General features: G+C 39.9%; 1 protein-coding gene across 2 annotated transcripts in view; it reads left to right on the top strand.

Moving 5' to 3' along the window:
• RAB6B (RAB6B, member RAS oncogene family) overlaps positions 1-12,765 on the top strand; it is a 166,470-nt gene that overhangs the window by 29,198 nt on the left and 124,507 nt on the right. The gene's annotated exons all lie outside the window — the stretch shown is intronic.

Here is a 12,765-nt window from a genome sequence, read left to right as displayed (position 1 = left end):
AATTTCTCTACACTCTGCTACCTCCTTCGATACACTATTGAGTGTGGAGTTATTCTCTGTTTGCTTTTTGTGGTTCTTATAGGCCAGACAATAAAGAAGATGTTCATGGTCATCCTAATTGCCCACATTGTCTTAGGAGGTCCTGATATGCATATCTAATGAGATTTCTGGATAGAGCCCTGTTGGCTCTGCCAAAGAAGTGGGGTCTTTGCTGGCAAGGCCTGGTGCTGATGGAAGATCACTCTCCGTTCTCTTATGGCTTAGCCCTTATAAGGGTGCATCTACAAAAAGTTGAAATTACTGATGCTAAATAACCTTTGTTAAAGGCATGGACATTTTCCTCTTCCATAGCCTATGTCAGAATTTGGAGAATTTTTGAGGATTACTGCTTCAAGAGGGGTCTTTCTCCTTGGAAAGTAGACATCTCATAGATTCTAGCTTTCTTACAAGCAGGCTTGGATCAAGATACTGGCACTCTGTTTCTTAAAGTTCCAGGTAGTAGCCATTGTGTGCTGCAGGGGTCGAATTAAAGGGAGCTCAGTAGCCATGCATAGGCATCGAGATCAATAGATCCAGGAGCTGCATTGGATGCTGATGCTCATTGGCATCAAGAGAGCATCGAGGCCCCTCGACATCAAGCACCAGAAATGATGGAGGAAACAGATTGTCATCTGTCTCTTCCCACCAGAAGGAAGACAAAAGGGCTCGACCTCTTCGGTTCTGGCATCGAGGAATGCTGATGTTGAGCCTTGCCTGAAGGCCAAGAAGCGTTGGCATCTGTCTCCAATGCATGATGCATGGACATTCTAGCTGTGGCTAAGAAATGCCTGAAGTGTTCCCACAGAGAGGACAGATCACCTTTGATGCTTTCCTGGAAATCACGATAGTCTCCAGGGGTTCAAGTGACTGCCATCGATGCACCTTTAGTTACTCAGGAAAATGTGGCCTCCCCTTCTACCTGCCATCCTGAGTTGACATAGACAGTCTTTGAGGAATAGCTGGACAGGAAGTTCATGGAGGTGTTGGAAAGGATGCTGCAAAGCATTGGTGCACCTACATCGAGAGCATTGGTGTCAATGCAGACCAAAGTCGAGCTGGTACCGGAGGTCCTACAGCTGCCTGGTATCAATATTGGTCCCTGAAAGAGAATATAAGTTTATATCAGCTGTGCCGATGGTGATTTCTAGCCCATGGTTTAGGGATGTGATGTGAAAGTTTCCCTGAAACACCAAAGCTCCTCAGGGTTCAGGCCTTGTTTGCTGGTCAGGCAAGATCTGGGTCCTTGTCCACAGTATACCAGTCTGGTTCAAACTCTGAGTATTCCTGGGGATATGCTACAAATCTGAAGATTTCTCTGAAGGGAGGAATTGACTTCTCTGCCACAGGAAAGGAGAAGTCACCAGGCAGGATCTCTCCTTTGCCTGGTTTATTTAGAGAATGGCAGAAGTCATTCTGTTTCCTTAACAGGAGGAGGATGAGGCTAGTATCAAGATGCTGGATATCCTCCAGTTTGTGGAGCTTCCTAAGGAAATTATGGCAGTTCCAGTACATGAGATCCTTCAGGAAGTACAGATGAGAATTTGCGAAAACCCCTTCTTTGTTTGTCCCATTAATAAGAAGGCAAATGTGATATGCCCAGAAGAGTCACAGATTTAAAAAAACAACAACAAAAAAACAGCTGCTTCAATGATTTGTGGTGGTTGAATCTGCTTTCAAGAGACTTATTGTCTCTTGAAAGAACCACTTTCACAGTTCGTTGATTTATTTTTACAACCCTTTGTCAGTTTAAGTCGTTCTTATGTAAGAGATTCCAGTCATTTCATCACAGTCTTTCATATTTTATTTTATTTATTTATTTATTTAACACTTTTTTATACCGACCTTCATAGTAATAACCATATCAGATCGGTTTACATAGAACAAGGGTATAACTGAAGCAATAACAAAAGAAATTAACAATAGAGATGAATAAGGCAAAGTTACATTTAACAAGGAGTAAAAAACTTGGAAGCTTAAGTAGCTGGAAAGGAGGTAAAGGCAGGAAGTAATAGTAACATAATGCAATAGAGAATATGGGTTAAAGCTTAAGGTGCTTTAACCTGGAAGTGCCAGAGTCCATCGTTCGAGAGGATGAAAGACCATTCGTCCAGGTGAGAATAAAGGCCACTAGTGATTGTCTGGAGGATCAGAGAAGGCTTGGTGAAAGAGCCACGTCTTAAGTTTTTTTCTGAAAGTTAAGAGGCAGGGTTCCAATCTGAGGCTTGAGGGGATGCTATTCCAAATAGATGGTCCTGCTATTGAAAACGCTCGGTCTTTGGTCATATATCCCCAGCACCTCCCAACACTGCTTTTTTGATTACTTTAGACATTGTTTCCCTTTACTCAAACATTCCCCAGGAGGAAGCATTTTCACTGATTGAGGAGATCCTCAATCTCCGTTCCCATCCCATCTGCATTTCTACTACATTTCTACTTACACTCACACGCTTGGCATTAACTAGAAATTATTTCCAATTCCAATCTAACATATACCAACAAATCAAAGGCACCGCTATGGGGGCCACTATGGCGCCTAGCCTAGCCTGCCTTTATGTTAACAAATTTGAGGAATCATTCATTTACCCTTCTCATTGGTCTTCTTTCATTCACATATGGCTACGTTATATTGATGATGTTTTTATGATCTGGTCTGGGACAGATATACAATTCTTCATGTTCTTAGATTGATTAAACTCATGCAACAAACACCTTCAGTTTAATTTCAACATCAACTCCCATGAAATTCCTTTTCTGGACATTATGGTTACATATGACTCAGGTTCCTTTTCCACCTCTATTTTCTGCAAATCTACTGACCGCAATACATTGTTGAAATGTGACAGTCATCACCCTTCTCACCTAAGAATGAACATCCCAGTGGGGCAACTATTAAGATTGCGATGGCTCTGCTCATCTAAATCGGACATCCTACTCCAAGCTAAGCAGATGATATCTCGGGTCAGAGAGAGAGAGAGGGTACCCTCGCCGGGTCCTTCAGAAAGTTTTTAAAAGTGCACTATTTGTTAATCGAGATCTTCTGTTTTTACCTCAAGCGCATTCCTCTGAGGGATGCATTAATTGCATCTTACCTTTTTCCACACATACCCGAGACCTTACATCTATCATTAGCTGTCATTGGCCTATTCTTGCTCTACACAAATGTTTTGACTTCCCTTTACGCTTCACATTTAGACGTGGTCGCAACCTTAGAGATCGGTACACTCCCATCTCAATGACATTACTTCACTTAGTCCATCCGGCCACCTTGGTCATTCTCCGTGTGGACACTGTCACCAGTACCATTTTTGAACATCCCATTTCTCATAAGATTTACCATCTCAATTTTACTACCACTTGTGCTTCGCAAGGGGTTGTCTATGTGGTCATTTGCCCCCCCCCAAAACTGTACGTAGGTAAGAATATTCGACCAGTACGCATCAGGATGATTGAACATCGTCCTAATATCCGAACTGGCCGTGAATCTGCACCTTTAGTTCCCCATTGGGTTAGTTGTACACATACTGAGAATGATTTGAAATTTTTAGTCATCGATGTTGTACCCCCGCCTATATAAGGAGGTAATTTCTCTGAAATTTTGACACAAAGGGAGCAAAAATGGATCTGTAAACTTAACAGCCTAGCTCCTGGAGGTCTCAACAATGAGATCGAATGGCACTACTTCATTTAATGGGTTTTCAGTGTATGTTCTTCTTTAAAGCTCTGTTTCAGTCCGTACTGTCCGCTCTCCCTGGTTTTAGATATGGACTATTAACAAAGGTATGTGTTCTCGGCATCTTGTTAGAATATTGCCCTTGTTCACAGTCAGTATATATATTGATGAAATTTCTTTCTGTTTGAATTTTCAGTGGTTGAAATTATACACTGTATTAGTCCCTCCCGAAGCAGCTTTATGCGAAACACGGGTCCGTGTCAAAAAGGGGGGGACCTCATTGAGGACTGTATTACATTACAATGAGCTTTGGATGAGCTGTTTTGAATTGATGAAAAATTAAAAAGAACTATTACTTCATTTTTCTACAATAATTGTGGACTGTGTATATTCCTTGCATCTCCCTTCTCATTTGTGTGGATAATTTTTTGGAGTGTTGCTAATGCCTCCTGTGTATTTGTTGTATAATAACTAGTATCTATAATCCAGTCTCCTATATGTCTTAAATTGCAAGCAACATTATACATTCTTATATCTGCCAATCCCATTCCCCCTTGATTTTTAAGATGCCATATTTTAGCCAAAGCTATATGAGGTTTCAGACCTTTCCATAAAAATCTCCACATCTGTTTATCTATACCCATCAGCTCTTTCCTAGACCAATATTTGGGAATCAACTGCATCATATAGAGCCACTGAGGAAGAATCATCATTTGATATAACGCCACCCTCCCAGCCAATGAAACTGGCAGATCCATCCAGCTATTTAACTGATTGCTCGTCTTCATCCAGGTAACCTCATAATTTAACAATTTTATCCTGGCAGGGATTTGAGGAATTAGGACCCCTAAATATGTTAAAGAATTTTCAACTCTTGGGACTGGGAAACCTTCCCCTAGCCACGTCTGCATTTCTTATTTAGTGAGCACGACTTTAGATTTCCCCAAGTTCAACTTTAACACTGCCACCTCCTGATATATGAGAAATTCCTCTCTCAGTGCTGCCCAAGATTCCTCCGGATCTCCAATATGAACCAGGATATCATCTGCAAAGGCAACCAATACACGTCAGGTCTTATGGAGATTCCCTTAATATTAATATTGCCTCTCATTCTGTTTAATAGGGGTTCCAAAGTAATAAGAAAATGTAATGGCCACAGAGGGCATCCCTGTCTTGTTCCCCAGTGGAGCTCAAAGGAGACTGAAGGTTGATCATAAAGAACCTCCAATACTCATCGGAAATATCCACCAAATCCCATCTTATCTAAAACTGCATACATGAAAGACCAACTTACCTGATCAAATGCTTTCTAAGCATTGAAACTGATAAGCATCGATGAGAGTTCCTGCTAGTGACAGGATTCCAAGGAAGCCAAAACTTTTTGCACATTCATAGAAGAGCTCATGCCCTTGACAAATTCCACTTGGTCCTCATTTATGAGATGCGGCAAAATAGCAGCCAGCTTATCTGCCATGATTATTAGCTAATAATTTAAAATTGAAGTTTAGAAGGGAAATAGGTCAGTATGGTTCTGGAACAGTCGGGTCTTTATTAGCCTTGGGAATAACTGTAATGTATGCCATACTTGGAGAATAAGGTGAGTATTGGCCATCTATAAGATCTGCAAATGCTGCGCTTAAAGTTAGTGATAATCGCGGGGCTAATATCTTGAAAAATTCAACTGGATAGCCATTGGGCTCCAGTGCTTTAAGCAGCTGTGCCTTCTTGATGCCATCCAAAACTTCCTGTGCAAGATTGGGTCTATTAAGGACCTCTAGTTGAGCATCCATTAGTCAGGGTAGACCAGATAGTTGTAAATATACTTCAATTTGGGTTATGTTACCCAACTCTTCTGTATATAAAGAGCTTGATAGTAGTTACGAAATAACACACTAATATAGTCATTAGAATTAACCAATTTACCTAAGGGAGAACGCATGGTAGAAATATGTCTCTTGCCTCCTCAAGCCTTTGTCCTGTTCACAAGAATTTTCCCTGATCTGTTCCCATAATGATAATGCTTGGCCTTGTAGTACTCAAAGCTTTTTACACGCTCTGCTATAACAAGGAATCTAACTCACATTATAGACTTACTACTTGTTCTGTTTAGTTGGTTTCTTTTCAAATCCCTGTTTCTTACCTTCCAAGTATCAAATGTGGCTGAAGCATCATTTTGCTTCATGTTGCTTCATGGGCCAAAATGTCTCCTCTCAGGACCACCTGAGTGGTTGACTCTTGTGGCCTGCATTGTCATTGGAATAAAGTTCCCATTTTTTCAGTAAAAAGGAGTGACACACTTCGTCTCCATAGAGATATTTATGAAATTTCCACAAACTGACATAATTACATTAGAATATGGTATGATTGCATTAGAATACCAGTATACAATTTGAAATAAATATTCACCTGGCAGATGTTCTGTAAATCTAAAATCACCAGAGCATGATCTTTAATTTCTAGTGGTCCCAGCTCTGCCTTAAGCACCCAAGCATCCCCTGGGAGAGGATTCCAGAGGTCGCCGCAGGCGATCCAGGGATTGACTTCCACAGCCCCAGTTTCCAGAGGCCCTGCACCCTTTGCAGTAGAGGAGGACCGGAAAACATGGAAGCTAATCAATTTGGCAGTGCAATAATAATGGGAGATTTCAATTACCCCAATACTGACTGGGTGAGGTGAAAGAGGCTATTTTAGCCAAAAAAAAATCCTTAAAAAATTGGAAGAAGGATCCATCTGAAGAAAATAGGATAAAACATAAGCATTGTCAAGTTAAGTGTAAAACATTGATAAGACAGGCGAAGAGAGAATTTGAAATTAAGTTGGCCATAGAGGCAAAAACTCATAATAAAAACTTTTTAAAATATATCTGAAGCAAGAAACCTGTGAGGGAGTCGGTTGGACCATTAGATGACCGAGGGGGTTAAAGGGGCTCTTAGGGAAGATAAGGCCATTGCTTCTGTGTTTACTAATGAGGATGTTGGGGAGATACCTGTTCCGGAGATGGTTTTCAGGGGTGATGAGTCAGAGAAACTGAACGAAATCACTGTGAACCTGGAAGATGTAGTAGGCCAGATTGACAAACTAAAGAGTAGCAAATCACATGGACCGGATGGTATGCATCCTAGGGTACTGAAGGAACTAAAAAATGAAATTTATGATCTATCAGTTAAAATTTGTAACCTAACATTAAAATCATCCATTGTACCTGAAGACTGGAGGGTGGCCAATATAACCCCAATATTTAAAAAAGGCTCCAGGGGCGATCCGGGTAACTATAGACCAGTGAGCCTGACTTCAGTGCCGGGAAAAATAGTGGAAACTATTCTCAAGATCAAAATCTTAGAGCATATAGAAAGACATAGTTTAATGGAACACAATCAACATGGATTTACCCAAGGGAAGTCTTGCCTAACAAATCTGCTTCATTTTTTTGAAGGGGTTAATAAGCATGTTGATAAAGGTGAACCGGTAGATGTAGTGTATTTGGACTTTCAGAAGGCATTTGACAAAGTCATTCATGAGAGGCTTCTAAGAAAACTAAAAAGTCATGGGATAGGAGGTGATGTCCTTTCGTGGATTACAAACTGGTTAAAAGACCGGAAACAGAGAGTAGGATTAAATGGTCAATTTTCTCAGTGGAAAAGTGTAAACAGTGGAGTGCCTCAGGGATCTGTACTTGGACTGGTGCTTTTCAATATATTTATTTATTTAAAATATTTATATACCGTTTTACCAATGCAAGATTGACCAAAGCGGTTTACAATGATAGTAACAAAAGAATTCAAATAAGATAAAAATAATAAAACAAAAAATAAAAATACAATCTACTTCATGATCAATATAAATAAACATTTTTAAAATTATAACAAAATAAGCACATTTAAATAATTTATTATTATTTTAAATAAAAGTATAAAAAGAAAAGAAGAAATACACAACATAGCTATCAAGATGGTAATCTCCTGATATTAATTGAAGTTTAAGTACCCATATATGAAGCTGGGCTAGTGACTACTGAGTGGGATCGATCTTCCCGAATGCTTCTGTAAATAAATAGGTTTTTAGCGCTTTCTTAAATTCATTTCTGCTGGAAATTTGTCTTAGGGGGTCAGGCAACAAATTCCACAGAATGGGGCCGGCCACTGAAAAGGCTCTTTGCCTGGTAATACTTAAGGCAGCCTTTTTAATTGATGGAATTTCTAATAAGTTTTTTGCCGCTGATCTAAGTTCTCTGGTAGGTTTATATACTCTTAGTGTAGAACATAGCCAAATAGAATCTGAGTTATTTGTCATGAGAATTTTGAACTGGATTCTGAATCTGACGGGTAACCAATGCAACTTTTGTAAAATGGGGGAAATGTGATGTCTCATGGGAGTAGCCGTAAGAAGCCTTGCTGCAGAGTTCTGGATCAGCTAAAGAGGTCTGATTACAGTTTCGGGTAAACCCAGATAAAGCTCGTTGCAGTAGTCTAAACCTGAAAAAATCAGTGTCTGTAATACTAATCGGTAATCACGAAAGAAAAGAAGAGGGTGAAGTCGCTTTAGTACATGTAGCTTGAAAAACGAATTTACTGTTTTAGATATGTGTTGAGTTAATGTTAAGTTGGTATCAATCCAAACACCTAAGTTTCGTGCTAGTTTAGTAATTGGAATAACGTCTTTGCCTAAAGTTATGTTTGCAGGAGGGGTGTTGCTAGGATTATCTATATAACTGAGAAATAGTATTTCCGTTTTTTTTGTATTCAATTTTAAATGATTATGAGCCATCCATCATTCTATAGTTGAATCAAAGAGAGAGTCTCAGACCAAGATGATTTATAGGGAACAAATAGTTGAATGTTATCTGCATAAATTTTATATTGCACATTTAGTGATAGGATTTGACAGAGAGGTAGAAGATATATATTGAATAGTATAGGACATAGTGACGAACATTGGGGAATACCTGTTGACTGAGTGTAGGGTTGTAAATGATCTGGAAAGGAATACGACGAGTGAGGTTATCAAATTTGCGGATGATACAAAATTATTTAGAGTAGTTAAATCACAAGTGGATTGTGAGACATTACAGGAGGACCTTGCAAGACTGGAAGATTGGGCATCCAAATGGCACATGAAATTTAATGTGGACAAGTGCAAGGTGTTACGTATAGGGAAAAATAACCCTTGCTGTAATTACACTATGTTAGGTTCCATATTAGGAGCTACCACCCAGGAAAAAGATCTAGGCATCATAGTGGATAATACTTTAAAATTGTCAGCTCAGTGTGCTGCAGCACTCAAAACAGCAAACAGAATGTTAGGAATTATTAGGAAGGGAATGGTTAATAAAACAGAAAATGTCATAATGCCTCTATATCGCTCCATAGTGAGACTGCACTTTGAATACTGTGTACAATTCTGGTCGCCACATCTCAAAAAAGATAAAATTGCGATGGAGAAGGTCCAGAGAAGGGCAACCAAAATGATAAAGGGGATGGAACAGCTCCCCTATGAGGAAAGGCTGAAGAGGTTAGGAGTGTTCAGCTTGGAGAAGAGACGGCTGAGGGGGGATATGGTAGAGGTCTTTAAGATCATGAGAGGTCTTGAACGAGTAGATGTGAATCGGTTATTTACACTTTTGAATAATAGAAGGACTAGGGGGCATTCCATGAAGTTAGCAAGTAACACATTTAAGACTAATTGGAGAAAAATTCTTTTTCACTCAACGCACAATAAAGCTCTGGAATTTGTTGCCAGAGGATGTAGTTAGTGTAGCTGGGTTAAAAAAAGGTTTGGATAAGTTCTTGGAGGAGAAATCCATTAACTGCTATTAATCAAGTTTACTTAGGGATTAGCCACTACTATTAATTGCATCAGTAGCATGGGATCTTCTTAGTGTTTGGGTAATTGCCAGGTTCTTGTGGCCTGGTTGGCCTCTGTTGGAAACAGTATGCTGGACTTGATGGACCCTTGGTCTGACCCAGCATGGCAATTTCTTATGTTCTTAAGCGAAATCTGTCCCTTTTATTAGCATGTAGTCTATATGTGATTCTGTACCATGAGCTCTTGAAATATGGGTGTATTCAACATCCATCAGGTGAAGCATGCACCATATATCTATTACCCCTAATATGTTACGTATATAAGACACCCCGTCCCCAGGTCCCCTGCTCCAGGACATCCTGATGTTCTATCTCGGGTTAGGTCCAACACACAATTAAAGTCACCTCCTATGAGTAGGCAGTCTTGGACATGCTCAGCAATTAGTTTCAACACTTTGATGAAAAAAGCATGTTGGTAAATATTCGGAGCATATATGCTGCGAATCGTAACCATTTGCCCAGTAGTCTCCCAGATTGAAATTATACCCGCTTTCCAAATAATATTGCCACTCCTACAACCCTAGAAGATCATTGCGCTGAGAATGCTTGGCCCACCCAGTACGATGTAACTTTTGATGTTCTACTCAGTCTAACTACCTGTACATTATGTCTCTGTAAAGACTGCAGAATTTTGTAACATTTGACCACAGAACCCACTCCCAACACATTCCAAGACCAAAATCTCAGATCTGAAAGCATCATAATATCCCCATTTCTTCTATAGATAAAACAAAGAAAATAACCCTTAACCAAAAGCCCGGACCTCCCAGCCAGGATCTGAACTTGAGCCAGTAGAGACTTGATAGTGACAATGTACGCCACCAAATGACAATGCAGAGTTCAGGATCAACAAAACAATTTTTCATGAATATCATTCTGTGAACCCCCACCACCCCCCCTCTCCCCCAACCCCCAAGCAATAACAATACCCTTCTCCCTCAGACATGAGACATCCCCTCCCTCCAGACAATAGCATGTGTGGGAGGGAGAAAAGACGAGAAGAAAAAAAACGTCAAGGACAAAATGTTGAATGATCAATATACTGTCTTTGCTTGACATGCAACCAAAGTTTCCCTTAAGAGAAAAACAGTCATCAACTGCGAGGCACAAAGCGGTCACATGCACTGTTGGTGTGCCTCAGAGAACATGGAAAAATAATCTGGAAACAAGTTTTGTTAGGCTGAGCATGATGATTGAAAATGCATGCACAACAATCCAAGGTTGCTGATGTTGATTAATTGACATGTGGCCATCAGCAGGTCATCCAGTGAACTGGACCAAAAGCAGTCATCTTCACCAAGGCCTCCGGCTTTCGAGCCCAAAACTTTGATAAACAGTAAACAGGGTGCTAAAACAAGATTGCAATCGAAGCCAACACTTCATATTTGCCAAAATGTTAAGTTATAATAGATTTGCAACTGCTTTCCCAACTATCTCGAAATCTCACTCAGGGGATCGCTTTTCCACAGTCTGCCCAAATTGTAGAGCTGCATCTACCTTGTCGTAAATATGAGAAACATTCTGCCATGTAATTTTTAATTTAGCCGGGTATTGCAACATAAAGGGGATTTTGTGTTGAACCAACTTCGCACAGACCGGGGCAAAAGCTTTCCGTTGCACCGCCACCAACGTTGAATAATCTTGAAAGATCAGTATCGGCGTGCCTTTGTAGTCTATCTTACGGTTTTTACGATATGCCTGAAGGATATCCATTTTTTGGGTGGAATTCAATAATTTGGCTATAATTGGACACAGTTTGCTCTACTCATTTGGTTTCTGTCCAGGCCAATGAGCTTGCTCAGTTCTGAGGATGCCATGTTTAGTTGAGAGATCCAGAACACATGGCAACCAGCCTTCTAAAATCTTAGCGAGATCCACTTCTGGAATGGTTTTGGGGAAACCTATAAACCTTAAGTTTCCCCTCCGGGATCTGTTTTCTAAATCGTCAAGCTTTTTGGCTTGTTGGTCTGCCTCTGATTTCACAGCGGCTAGCTGTTTCTCTAAAATGCCTGCTCGATCCTCCGCTTGCTGCTTCCTCCTGGAAGCACGTTGCTGAGACTGCAAATAACTGATTTATATCTTCAAATTTTTCGTACATTTTTTCAAACTTTATATCCAGTGCCGCTTTCACAGCCTCATCTACCTCCGTTACCTTAATGTCTCGGGAGAAGGAGGAGGGCTAGAGCCCACTGCCATTTTAGACTTTGCTGGCTTAAGCTTTTCTGGGCCACGGCGTTGTGGTTTTGTGGCCATACAGTTAAATAACAAAATGCCCCAATGAGCGAGTGGAGATAGTATGGCAATCCCCCGAGCACCAAAAGAAGCAAATAAACTGAAAAAATAAGAAAGAAATAGCTCCTCTGGAGGGAGGGGATGCGGAGCTCAACAACACCACGTCTTACCCCCTACTGTATCACGTGACCTCCTCTAAGTCATAAGAACATAAGAACATAAGAAAACATAAGAACATAAGAAAATGTCAGTTTTAATGATTTAGTTCCTCTTTCTGTTTTGGTCAGTGAAGTTTATATTTTATATTGTCTGTGGTCACTTCGGCGTAGGCTTCTGTCCATTAACATCAAGCAATATTGGCAGTCCTGAACATTTGGTATATGTATACAGTTCATTTGCAGCTGCAGAGAGTGAGTCTGAGAAGTAACCAGACATTATGAGAAACAATTCGAAATTATCTTATAGAGGAAAAAGGAGGACCAAGATATTTAAAATAAAGTATTGGGATGTTTAAATCAAAACAGAAATGTTCAATGCTCCAGAAATGATGAAATTAAAATAGACTGTCACTTTCCAAGATGTTTGTCACATAAAAAGTATTTAAGCTAATTGGGATTTAGCTACTTGAGAAGTGAATATTATTACAACTAAATGTTTTCTTATCAATAAATTTGCCAACCTTTTGGGGAAGGGGAAGTCTTTTCTGAAAGGACAGACTCCACCTTAACCAGGATAGAACCAGTCTCCTGGTGCTAACTTTAAAAAGGTGTTAGATCAGGGGGGGTTTTTTTTGTTTGTTTTGTTTTTTTTTTAACTTTATTGAATTTTGATTATATACAAAGCATAAGCATTTGCATACATAAAGGATACATAGAATATGTACTACATTAACAATAACAAAAGAAACATTCAATTGGAAAGAAAAACTGCACAGCACAGATGAAAAACCCAACCCCTTCCATG

Source organism: Rhinatrema bivittatum, chromosome 9 (assembly GCF_901001135.1).
Source record: "Rhinatrema bivittatum chromosome 9, aRhiBiv1.1, whole genome shotgun sequence".
Classification (NCBI taxonomy): domain Eukaryota; kingdom Metazoa; phylum Chordata; class Amphibia; order Gymnophiona; family Rhinatrematidae; genus Rhinatrema; species Rhinatrema bivittatum.
The sequence above is the reverse complement of the archived record's forward strand: the minus strand, read 5'-3'. Positions and strand labels throughout refer to the sequence as shown.